Below are 12,961 nucleotides of genomic sequence, written 5' to 3'. Positions count from 1 at the left end.
CGGAATTAGAAAAGGTTGAAAGAAGAGCAACCAAAATGATAAAGAGGATGGAACACCTTTCATATGAGGAAAGGCTAAAGAGGTTAGGGCTCTTCAGCTTGGAAAAGAGACAGATAAGGGGAGATATGATTGAGGTCTACAAAATCCTGAGTGGTGTAGAAAAAGCAGAAGTAAATCAATTTTTTATTGGTTCCAAAAGTACAAAAACTAGGGGACACTCAAGGAAGTTACATGGAAATACTTTTAAAACAAATAGGAGGAAATATTTTTTCACTCAACAAATAGTTAAGCTCTGGAACTCTTTGCCGGAGAAGGTGGTACCAGCGGTTAGCATATCTGGGATTAAAAAAACGTTTGGACAAATTCCTGGAGGAAAAGTCCATAGTCTGCTATTGAGACAGTTATGGGAAGCAACTGTTTGCCCTGGGAGTTGTGGAATAGAGTGTTGCTGTGATTTGGGTTTCTGCCAGGTACTGGAGACCTGGCATGCTCACTGCTGGATAACAGGATATTGGGCTAGATGCAGTGGTGTGCTGGAGCAGGCTCTCACAGGCTCGCAAGAGCCGGTTGTTAAGTTTTTAAGAATTTTGGGAGCCGGTTGTTAAAGTAGGGCCCTCCATGGCTACTTTAACAACTGGCTCCCAAAATGTGGGCTTGGGCCCCCTTCTGAATTCTCTTTTACTTTGCTGGTGGGGATGCTGAGCCCTGCCAGCCAAGAAAATAGACTTCTGCTGCTCCCCGCTCCTTGTTTCCAGCTCTGAGCAGCAGGCTGGGACTTCTCCAGCATGTGTGAGAAGTTCCAGCATACTGCTCAGAGCAAGACGTTGGGATTGGTGGCAGTCCATTTATTGGCTGCCAGCAAAGGTATGCCTAGCGTGCCCGCACGAAGGGAGGGAGGAGAGAGAGGCAAGTGTTGCTCTCCCCCCCCCCCCCCCCCCCCCCGGCCACCACTGGCCCTTCCAACTGCAGAGCTGGCTGCATCCGGAGAAAGAGTCTGTTGTTAAAAATTTACCAGCACACCCCTGGCTAGATGGACCATTGGTCTGATCCAGTATGGCTACTCTTATGTTCTTATGCAAATTCTAATTAAAGCCTATTATTCCTGCTAATTGGTTAAGTACCAATTATCAGCACTGATTGGCCATGCACGCAATTTGGCTGAGCGACCAAATTACCGCATTCAACTTAAGGCACCATTTATAGAATTTGGGAGCCTGTACATAAGTATGCTAAGCAAGAGTTGTCAACTCCTCCAGGCAGACAGAGGTGAATTCTATATATGGGGCTGAAAAAAGCGCTATTCTATAAGCTGCGCTTAAAGTTAGGCCCTTAGGTGTGGCCACTTGCACCAACTGAAGGATGGTGTAATTGTACAAGCCACGTAAATGCTAGGAATGCCCTTGTTCCACCATGATGACCCTCCCATATCTGCACTATTTTTGTTCCTGAACGTAAATTCCAAATAAATCTAATTAGTGCCAATAATTACTTATTAAAAAAAAGCCAATTATTGTTGCTAATTAACTCATTATTTAATTAAATTTCACACACTAATTGGACACATACACACAAATATGAGCATGACTTACAGAATAAGGGAGATAGTGACTCTGAAAAATAGAAATATAGACACAGAGGAAGCAATTTTATGACAGGCCATAAAACAGGCATCACATTTCTGCAGGCTGCGAGCTGATTCTATAAAATCACATACACACATAAATGTTTTTATGGAATAGTAACATAACCCAGTATAAGTATGCATAAATACAATGGTTCACATTTACGCCAGGTCTACTGCTGGCATAAATCAGAGTGACTAAATGTGGCATTTACATACCTAATTTCAGTATTCTGTCAACTGCCTGAATAAATGACAGGTATGCCTATCCCCCTCCCCTGAGAACATCCCCTTCCAATTATACACTAAGCCATTTTAGGGGCCCATTTGCTAAAGGGTGGTAGGGCTACCAGCATGTCATTGGCAAATCCAGCCTACCACTGGATGGTATTCCCAGCCTCTGCCACATGCTAACTCCAGCACTTGAAAATGCCTTTTTATTTTCTAATGCTGTGGGAACAGAATGGGACTTACTATCCACCTTATAATTGAAAGAGAAAAACGCCTAGATTTCGACCCAAATCGGGAGATAGACGTTTATCTCACAAAAACGAATAAATCGGTATAATGGAAAGCCGATTTTGGACGTTTTCAACTGCACTCCATCGCGGAAGCGTACAAAGTTGACGGGGCGTGGCGGAGGCGTGGCGAAGGTGTAACTGGGGCATGGTTATCGGCCGAGGAGAGATGGGCGCCTTTCGCCGATAATGGACAAAAAGTATGCGTTTGTAGCTAGAATTTAGGGCACTTTTCCTGGACCCTGTTTTTTCACGAATAAGGCCCCAAAAAGTGCCCTAAATGACCAGATTACCCCCAGAGGGAATCAAGGATGACCTCCTCTGACTCCCCCAGTGGTCACTAACCCCCTCCCACCACAAAAAATGATGTTTCACAACTTTTTATTTTCACCCTCAAATGTCATACCCACCTCCCTGGCAGCAGTATGCAGGTCCCTGGAGCAGTTGTTAGGGGGTGCAGTGGACTTCAGGCAGGTGGACCCAGGCCCATCCCCCCCTACCTGTTACAATTGTGCTGCTTAATGCTTAGTCGTCCAACCCCCCCCCCCCCAAACCCACTGTATCCACATGTAGGTGCCCCCCTTCACCCCTTAGGGTTATAGTAATGGTGTAGACTTGTGGGCAGTGGGTTTTGAGGGGGATTTGGGGGGCTCAACACACAAGGGAAGGGTGCTATGCACCTGGGAGCTCTTTTACCTTTTTTTTGTTTTTGTAAAAGTGCCCCCTAGAGTGCCCGGTTGGTGTCCTGGCATGTGAGGGGGACCAGTGCACTACGACTCCTGGCCCCTCCCACGAACAAATGCCTTGGATTTATTCGTTTTTGAGCTGGGCGCTTTCATTTTCCATTATCACTGAAAAACAAAAATGCCCAGCTCACAAATTGTCGAATAAAACATGGACGTCTATTTTTTTCAAAAATATGGTTTGGTCCGCCCCTTCACAGACCCGTTCTCAGAGATAAATGCCCATGGAGATAGACGTTTTCGTTCAATTATGCCCCTCTATGTAAACCACTTTTTTGGTGGTTTTTGCAACTACATTCAAAGTGGTTTACATAGTATATACAGGTAGTTATTAGTACCTAGGGAAATGGAGGGTTAAGAGACCTGCCCAGAGTCACAAGGAACTAGTGGGAATCAAACCCAGTTTCTGTGGATCAAAGTCCGCTGCATTAACCACTAGGCTACTGCTCCCAGTGGTAATCAGGTAGCCCTGCTCACAGCCCAGTTACTGCCTGCTTTGCGTGGGAGACCTTAACACCTCCTAAATTGGAAATGGTTGCACGGCAAGTGGTTCACTTACCCAAAGGCCATTTTCCTTTTATTTATTTTTTATTTTTTATTTTTGTTACATGTGTACCCTGCGCTTTCCCACTCATGGCAGGCTCAATGCGACTTCCATATTGTATACAGGTACTTATTTGTACCTGGGGCAATGGAGGGTTAAGTGACTTGCCCAGAGTCACAAGGAGCTGCCTGTGCCTGAAGTGGGAAAAAAAAACTTTTTACCCACTACAGTAACAGGGGGCCTCCGTGCACCATGAATCCACGTGCCGATGCTTGTGCGGGGCCCCTTTTAACACAGTTTAGTAAAAGGGGCCCTTAGTGCATATTTACAGAATAGCAGTTAGGTGTGCTACTTCCGGTGTAAGGGGGGAAGTTATCAATGTGGGCTACCGTTAAGTCAGCTTATTTTAGCACAATTTGGATTATTTTAGCACAAGGTCCCATTTTATACAATGAAACAATGTACTAAAATAACTCAACTAGTGGTGGCCCACGTTGATAAAGTATGCAAATTGCACTTACATTTATGTGATCTGCAATAGAATGAGGGCAGAATGTTATGGAAGAAAATTATTATTGAATTGAAGTCTCGGCGGCCATTTTGAATCTCACCGAGACCGTCATCACAGGCAGCATACAGGAGGATGCAGAGCAGCGCGCTGGGCAGGAAAGAGGGGGCTCTTTCCTGCCCCAACGTCACTAGACCACCAGGGAAGATCGCGTGAGTAAGGGGAGAGGTGGTGACAGGGCTGGGGGGAGGGGAGGTAACCCTAGGGAGGGCGATCCCGAACTCGGAGGGAGGGAGGGCGGGCGGCCTACCTTCGGACTATAAGACGCACCCCCCATTTTCCTCCCAAATTTGGGGGGAAAAAGTGCGTCTTATAGTCCAAAAAATATGGTAACTCCCAAGGTAATTGGCAAAAGAAAACTCTCAAAAGAACACAACAACTATAACTCTGTGAGATGCATTCATATTGTTTAAACGGAAAGGGATAAAGCCTCTGATTCAAGCCCAACCTCCAACCCAATAGTTATAGGTTAATAACAAGGGTGGAGTTTTTGTGTATGTAAATGTTGGGTATATTTTTCGTCATAGGCAAAAAAAAACTTTGATACACATAAATGCTATCTCCACAGAGTACATGAGGGATCCAAATAAAACATGAAAGAATCAAATCCAAACTTAGCTTTCAAGTGCGAGTGTAGGGAAATGTGTGTCATTGGTTCAGCACACCGACTCTGGCCATAGTTTCGCTAGAGAAGTGCTATATCAAGGCGTGAGTAACCAGAAGTAATCACTCTTCCCTTTCATTGGTGATATATAACACATTGGGGAAACATACATCGGAGGAGTTGAGTTTTGTCCATTTCGTACTTTAGCTCACCGACTCTACCCAGTTCCATTCATGGTGTGATACATAGAGCTCAGTTGATATCTGGCTTTCCTCAGACTTCTGGGTTACTAGAAATCCTCTGTATTTCAGGTTTAGCTACATTGAATTGCTGATGTTGGAAGCTTGGCAAGAGAAACTGTAAGATACAGGACTGTAGATTTTGCCTAATATAGTCACAGGTTACAGACTGTTCTATTTGTGGCTAACCCAGTCATGCAAAGTGATCAGATGAATGAGACTAAGGGTTTCCACTTCTTAATATCAAGGGACATCAATCAACATCACACAAAATAATCACTTCAAAAGATGCCCCTAACAGTTTTGCAGTCTCCGTTTATTCAAAGATGAAACCCATAAATCATTTGATTTTGTATCTTTCATTGTTGGTAGATATATTTTGGGGCCCTTTTACTAAACCGTGTTAACCGCTAATGCGTGTTTAATGTGGGAAAAAAGGCTTACCACAAAATGTATTAAAGCGTGTTGTGGTGGTTTGTCTGTCAGTGAACACTAAGGACAAAATTCTATATATGACTGAAAAAATTAACATAACATAGTAAATGACGGCAGATAAAGACCTGTATGGTCCATCCAGTTTACCCAACAAGATAAACTCATTTTACATGGTATGTGATACTTTATATGTATACCCGAGTTTGATTTGTCCTTGCCTTTCTCAGGGCACAGACCGTAGAAGTCTGCCCAGCACTGTTCTTGTACTAAGTTCTGAAGCTATCATCGAAGCCCCTTAAATTTACAGTCCAGCCCATCCCTTATCTATTCAGTTACGATCAGGGCGTAGACCGTAGAAGTCTGCCCAGCCACCCAATTTCCGCTAAGATTCCACGGAACCATTCCTGCTAAACAGGATTCCTTTGTGTTTATCCCACGCATGTTTGAATTCCATTACCATTTTCATCTCCAATTCTCCACACATTAGTCCTGAGTCTGTCCCTCTTCAATCTCAATTCATGTCCTCTAGTGCTACCGCCTTCCCGTCTCCGGAAAAGGTTCATTTGTGGATTAATACCTTTCAAATATTTGAATGTCTGTATCATATCACCCCTGTTTCTCCTTTCTTCCAAGGTATACATGTTCAGGTCAGCGTGGAAAAACACTTAGTGATATTTTATAAACCTTGCCTAATGTTAGGCATGGTTTATAGTTATGCTTAGCACCCAAACCTGCAACCAGTCTTAAGCATGACCATTTATACTAGCAAAACCTGGTGGAAAATAGGAGTTCACGATGGCTGCCGATTAAGACAGACGCGTTTGAGTGCTCCTCTGCGTTTGCCTAAAAAAACTTTTTTTTTCCTTTACTATGCCGAAGAGGAGAGGAAGAGCTGCCGTGGCTGCTGCCTCCCAGCAGCAAAGAACTCCAACCTCTAAGGGTTTAATTACTCAATATATGCAGAGGGCAGAAAGCTCGACGATTCCGTCGGAGGGAGGCCTGCAAACTCAATCCGCGACTGGAGATAGCGGAAGGAGTAATGGGCTGGAAACCACCTTGAGTCCCGACAGTAGAGAACCACCTCCACAGCCGGTGTTTAGCAGCTCGCAGATGTCGGCCCCATTGGACCCGAATTCCGAAGTGGTAACGGGATCCTTAGGACGGGAGGCTATTCCACCAAAATCGGATGTATTTGCTGCACACACCACACTGAGATCTACTGAGGAGCGACGGGGAGTAATTGAGACGGAACTTCAACAAAAGGGTGAGCCTGCAGATACTTTATTTACTCTTTCTCAAAGAAAACCAGTGGATGTTACCTTGGACAGTCTTTGGATGTTAATAGCAGAGTTGGGTAAGGCGATATGCCCCCAAATAAAGCAAATGAAAGAAGATATAATTGTGGTTGAAGGGAAAGTGAGAGAAATGGACACTGAAATAAAATCATTGGAAACACGGGTAAATAAGGTGGAAAAGGAACTTCAACAGACACAACTAGTACAAACTACGATGGTTAAGGATTTAGTGAACCTGAGGAGGAAGTCAGAGTTTATGGAAAATGCTTTACGTGGCAATAACTTGCGCTTTATAAATTTTCTTTTTCATCCTATGATTTCCCCAAGGGAAATGTTGAAGATTTATTATAAAGAAATTTTTGAAATAACTGAAGATTGTATTCCTCCAGTGTCACAGGCCTTTTACATTCCCTTAAAGATGGAGAAAAACCCTCAAGTTCAAGTGTGTAATCAGGCACTTGATCTGTCGGCCATTTTGGAAACATCCGATTCGGAACAAGTCGTACCATCCACTTTATTAGTAACGTTTGCGTTACTCACAGACAAGGTCTGGACATTGAAAAAATTTTTTCAAGTAAGAGGAAAACTATTTAAAGGTCTTTTAGTACGAATATTTCCAGACCTGGCACGTGAGACACAAAAATGTAGACAGAAATTTCTACAACTGAAACAGGAAACTTTGCAACTTGGATTAACTTTTTATTTAAAGTATCCTTGCAAGTGCTTGGTCTTGTATCAAACTGAAAAATACGTTTATTTTGAACCTTCTCAATTATCCTCTTTTATTACATCAAAAAAGGTTTCTCAAGAAGTTGTTGTATCTACCTTGTAAACGCTTCTGACTTGATCTAAGTTTGTTAAAATATTTTCCTTTTCGTTCTCCCTAGTTGGGTTATTGAATTCCAGAATTTGTGGACTTTTATGATGTCAATGAGGAATTTATACCTATAAGTGAAAATTTTTTCTTTTTTTTCTTTTTTTTTCCTTGTGATAATACAACCATTTGCATTATTTTTCTGCTGTGTTGAAACTTGTAAAGTATATATAAATGATAAATAAAGTAAATTAAAAAAAAACCTGGTGGAAAATGCTTGCACCTAAATTAGGCATGGATAGGGCATATTCTATAACAATGTACATAATTTCTAGAAACACCCAGGACCTGCCCATGTCTTTCCCATGGCCACACCCCTTTTTCAGATACACATGTTAGAATTTGCATGCACTATTTTACAGAATACAACTTTACAGAAATTTGTGCACATAAATAATTAGTGCCAATTAGTGACAATAATTAATTGTTATTGACCAATTACAGCACCGATAGGCTTGTTAAATAATTAAGATGCATGTGCAATTTAGTCGCGTTGCCAAATTTGCGTGCCCAACTTTGGTTATCATATAGAAAAGCTAACTCTAATATATATATATATATATATATATATATATATATATTTTTTTTTTTTTTTTTTTTTCCCCCAGGATGGGGCTTGTCATGGGTGGGAAATGAGTATAGAAGTGTTATCCAGCTAGCACATTTGCATTGCTGTGCACTATCCCTGGGATTCTATATATCACACCAAAATTTCTGTGTGGAAATCAAACCGTATTCTATAACAATGACCAGTAAGCTCTGTCGAACAGGGACTGCCTCTTCATGTTCAAGTGTACAGCACTGCGTACGTCTAGTAGCGCTATAGAAATGATAAGTAGTAGTAGAAGTAGTAGTCTTTGGCATTCTGTAATCTTGCTACTCTTAGAGATTCCAGAATCTTGCTGCTCTTTGGGGTTCTGCATGGAATCTTGTTACTCTTTGGGATTCTTTATGGAATCTTGCTACTCTTTGGGATTCCGGGATCTTGCTACTCTTTGTCCTTATCCCTTATGTGTCCTGTTTTTCTGTCCTGATTAGATTCTAAGTTCTGTCGAGCAGGGACTGTCTCTTCATGTTCAAGTGTACAGCGCTGCATACGTCTAGTAGCGCTATAGAAATGATAAGTAGTAGTAGTAGAACCTAATTGTTAACTAGCTAATCAGCACTGTTAACCAATTATCAGCACTAATTGGCATTGATTAGAATTTATGTGCACTACTTGCTAAGCATGTTTTGAACATACTATGCATAAACTCTAAGTCGCATAGTTGAAAAGGCATGGCCATGAGTGTCAATGGGTGTATCTAAAATCTATGCGTGTTGTTATAGAACGAACCTGCTCCGCATCTCATTTACGCATTGGGATTTATACCACATTTTTCTTGGCTAAGTGTAGACCAGTGCTCGGTGTATTCTATAAAATGTGTGGAACGGAATACATTATTACAGTTTGGGTGTTTCCATCCCTGTCGACTGAAATATAACCTTCCAACTACTCAATTCCTCTGACTTCTGAGGATATGTTCCTCTCTTGAGTTCAAGATAACTCTTGTGAAGAATGGCGTTGGTGTTTTTTCAACCCCTAAATATACAACTTCCTGTTACTTACGTCATCCCACCCTAGCTACCTGACTGTCTCAAATCAGTGTCCTAAAATGAAGCACTAAGGGGCCCTATTACAAAGCTGTGGTAGGTACTAATATAGGGGGCATGTATGGAGGAGGGGGGGCAGAGAGTGGGCATGAGCTACTTTGCGCATGAGCCTTTACCACCTTCATAATGGGTGGTGGTAAGGGCTCACACGTTAATCTGATTTAATGGCCATGCGCTAATGGCAAAATTAGGGGGTCTTTTACTAACTGGAGTTGACCCCAATGCGAGCTTACTGCTTGCTAATCAGGAGTTACTGCCGGGCTACCGTAGCAGCCCAACAGTAATTCCCACCCCTAGCATGCACCATTTCTGGCATGATCGTGGTTTGGACGTGTAACTATGATCACGCTCGCTACGTGGTGCACCGCCACTGTTCTTGTGGAAAGAAAGGATTGTGAATTCCTATGTGCATTGTTTTCTGGTGTTTTAACCATCTAAGCACCTGATAAACCTTTGGAAGACTCTTGAAGAAGGCGCTAGGGCGCCAAAACACGGCTGTGTTGAGTCAACCTGTTGTAATAAACTTTATTTTTTAATTGAAACTATACGTCTTCCCCATTGTTTTTTAAGAGCGTATCTTCCCCACCCCCCTCCGTTCCCTACATTTAGGCACGGCCATTGACGTCATTGAAAATCTGGGGCCCTGTTTACTAAGGTGTGCTAGCGTTTTTAACATGTGCTAAAAATTAGTGTGTGCTAACCATGTAGACGCCCATAGCAGTGGCGTAGCAAGGGGGGCTGCCACCTGGTGTGGTTCGCCATTGCACTCCCCCGGGTGCAGCACGATGACATCCCCCCCCCCTCGGCACATCAACCCCCCCCCCTTGACCCAGTGCTACCCTCCTCAACTCTACCTTTAAAGAAATCTCAGAAGCTGTGGTGAGGCGAGGCGTAGCGCCTCGCGCCTGCATGTAAAAGAAGTGTGGATCGTCTCATTGGGCCTTACTTCACTCTGTCTGTCCCGCCCTTGCGAAAATAGGAAGTTGCATCAGCGGAGGGCGGGACAGACAGAGTGAGGGAAGGCCCGATGAGACGATCCACACTTCTTTTACATGCAGGCGCGAGGCGCTGCGCCTTGCCTCGCCATGGCTTCCGAGATTTTTTTAAAGGTAGGGTGCGGGAGCTGGTTGGATGGAGCTGAGGGTAGGCACTGGGTCTGGGGGTGTTGATGCGCCGAGAGGGGGTGGGGTGTCATCGTGCTGCACCCAGGGGGGGAGCTGGCAGGGAGCACCCCCTTGAGCTGACACGCGGGGCGGACTGCCCCCCCCGCCCCCCTTGCTACGCCACTGGCCCATAGGAATATTATGGACATCTACACGGTTAGCTTGCACTAATGCCTTCTGTGCGCTAAAACACTAGTGCAGCTTAGTAAACAGCGCACCTGGTGTAAATATCAACACCTAAATGTAGGCATGTTCCTCTGAATTGTAAAACCATGCATTGTAAATTTGAGTAATGCTCCTGACATGTCCAGACATCTCCCTTGGCCGCCCCTCCTTTTCAGCTACACACATTCAAATTTATGCATGAATCTTTTTAGAATACACCTAAAAAGATGTGCGTGTAAATTCCAATGAGTGATGATAAGTGGTTGTTATCATCTCTGATTAATGTGTGCTCATAAATTGTGGGATAATATGTTACAGTTAACACCACTACTATTACTACTTAACATTTCTAAAGCGCTACTAGGGTTACGCAGCACTGTACAATTTAACATAGAGGGACGGTCCCTGCTCAAGGAGCTTACAATCTAAGAGACAAGTGAACGAACAGTCCGATAGGGGCGGTCAAATTGGGGCAGTCTGGGTTTAGTGAACGGAAGAGTTAGGTGCAGAATGCAGCATTGAAGAGGTGGGTTTTAAGCAAAGACTTGAAAATGGGCAGGGAGGGGGCTTGGCGTAGGGGCTCAGGAAGGTTGTTCCAAGCATAGGGTGAGGCGAGGCAGAATGAGCGGAGCCTAGAGTTGGCGGTGTTGGAGAAGGGTGCAGAGAGGAGGGATTTGTCCTGTGAACGGAGGTTACGGGCGGGAACATAGGGGGAGATGAGGGAGGAGAGGTAGTGAGGGGCAGCAGACTGAATGCATTTGTAGGTAAGAAGGAGAAGCTTGAATTGAATGCGGTATCTGATTGGAAGCCAGTGAAGTGACCTGAGGAGAGGGGTGATATGAGTAAATCGGTTTTGGCGGAATATGAGACGTGCCGCAGAGTTCTGGACAGATTGAAGGGGGGATAGATGGCTAAGTGGGAGACCAGTGAGGAGTAAGTTGCAGTAGTCAAGGCGAGAGGTAATGAGAGCATGGACGAGAGTTCGGGTGGTGTGTTCAGAGAGGAAAGGGCGAATTTTGCTGATGTTAAAGAGGAAGAAGCGGCAGGTCTTGGCCGTCTGCTGGATATGCGCAGAGAAGGAGAGGGAGGAGTCAAAGATGACTCCAAGGTTGCGGGCAGATGAGACGGGGAGGATGAGGGTGTTATCAACTGAGATAGAAAGTGGAGGAAAAGGAGACGTGGGTTTTGGTGGAAAGATGATGAGCTTGGTCTTGGCCATGTTCAGTTTCAGGTGGCGGTTGGACATCCAGGCAGCAATGTCAGATAGGCAGGCTGATACCTTAGCCTTGATCTCTGCGGTGATGTCTGGTGTGGACAGATATAGCTGGGTGTCATCAGCATAGAGATGATAATGGAAACCATGAGATGAGATCAGGGCGCCCACTTGAAATGTGTATGTATTAGCAAAATGATGGGAATGTCCCCAAAGGTTAATAGGAAGGGTTTACAGTTACTGAACGTTAACGTTGGCTGTTAACCCACAATAACTGCAAACGCTTCCCATACTTTGATAAACAGGGCCCTACATGTTTGTGCACTTCCTGTTCTAAATCAACCCCTGGAAATGCCTTTGCTGAAGGGGGGAGGGGGAATAAATGAACATATGCTATGAAATAGTACACATACTTTAACCCATACATATGGATAATTTTTAAGTAACCTATTTCTATAGGTAAGGCACTGTTTTACATTATGGGAATGACATTGAAAACTGTCCTTTATAACATGAAAGCAGAGGTACGTTTCTGGCATTTTTTCCTATGTACCGATTTATTTAATTTTTAAAGACTTGATTGTTTTCTTTAAATATTTTGCAGAATTTACTCCAGACCCAGTAGTTTTGTCTTGGGATTCAAACATTTTGATTATGTAATTGTAAATAAATTAAAGAATGCACCACAGGAGTCCCTTTTCCCATAATTAAACTAGACAAACTATCATATACCAACACACAATCTTTCCTGACATATCACCGACCCAGTGTTCAACATGATTGTGAATGAATTAAGATTAAATGTAACCTCAAAGCACGTGAAAAATCTTTCTCCTCTAATTAAACCAGACAACTTATCAAATAAAATCCTACAGCCTTTTCCCACATGTCATTGCCTTGGTGTTCAACATGATTGTAAATAAAGCTTAATACAACCACGAACATATTAGGAACCCTTCACTCCAAGTTAAATTCTACAACCTATCACATTCCATTCACATTTCTATTCAGCATGCCACTTTCACAGACATTTAGGCATTCAACCTTAAGTGCTAAATTTTCTGAAAAAATATGTAACAAAGGCCATAGGAGCCAACTTTTCAAAATTATTGGGGGTGCTAAGCCCAATGGAAATAACCCCTCCCTGGACACATACAAGGAATGTTCTCAATACTGGGGGTGCTTAAGCACCCACAGCAACCACAGAGTCGGCTCCTATGACAAAGGCTGCTAATCCCTTAAGGGCCCTTTTAATAAGCTACATAAGCATCTATGCACATCCAATGCATGCCAAAATGGAGTTACCGCATGGTTACTGCTTGACTC

Source organism: Microcaecilia unicolor, chromosome 2 (genome assembly GCF_901765095.1).
Source record: "Microcaecilia unicolor chromosome 2, aMicUni1.1, whole genome shotgun sequence".
In the NCBI taxonomy this organism is placed as follows: domain Eukaryota; kingdom Metazoa; phylum Chordata; class Amphibia; order Gymnophiona; family Siphonopidae; genus Microcaecilia; species Microcaecilia unicolor.
Note: the sequence above shows the minus strand (reverse complement) of the source record.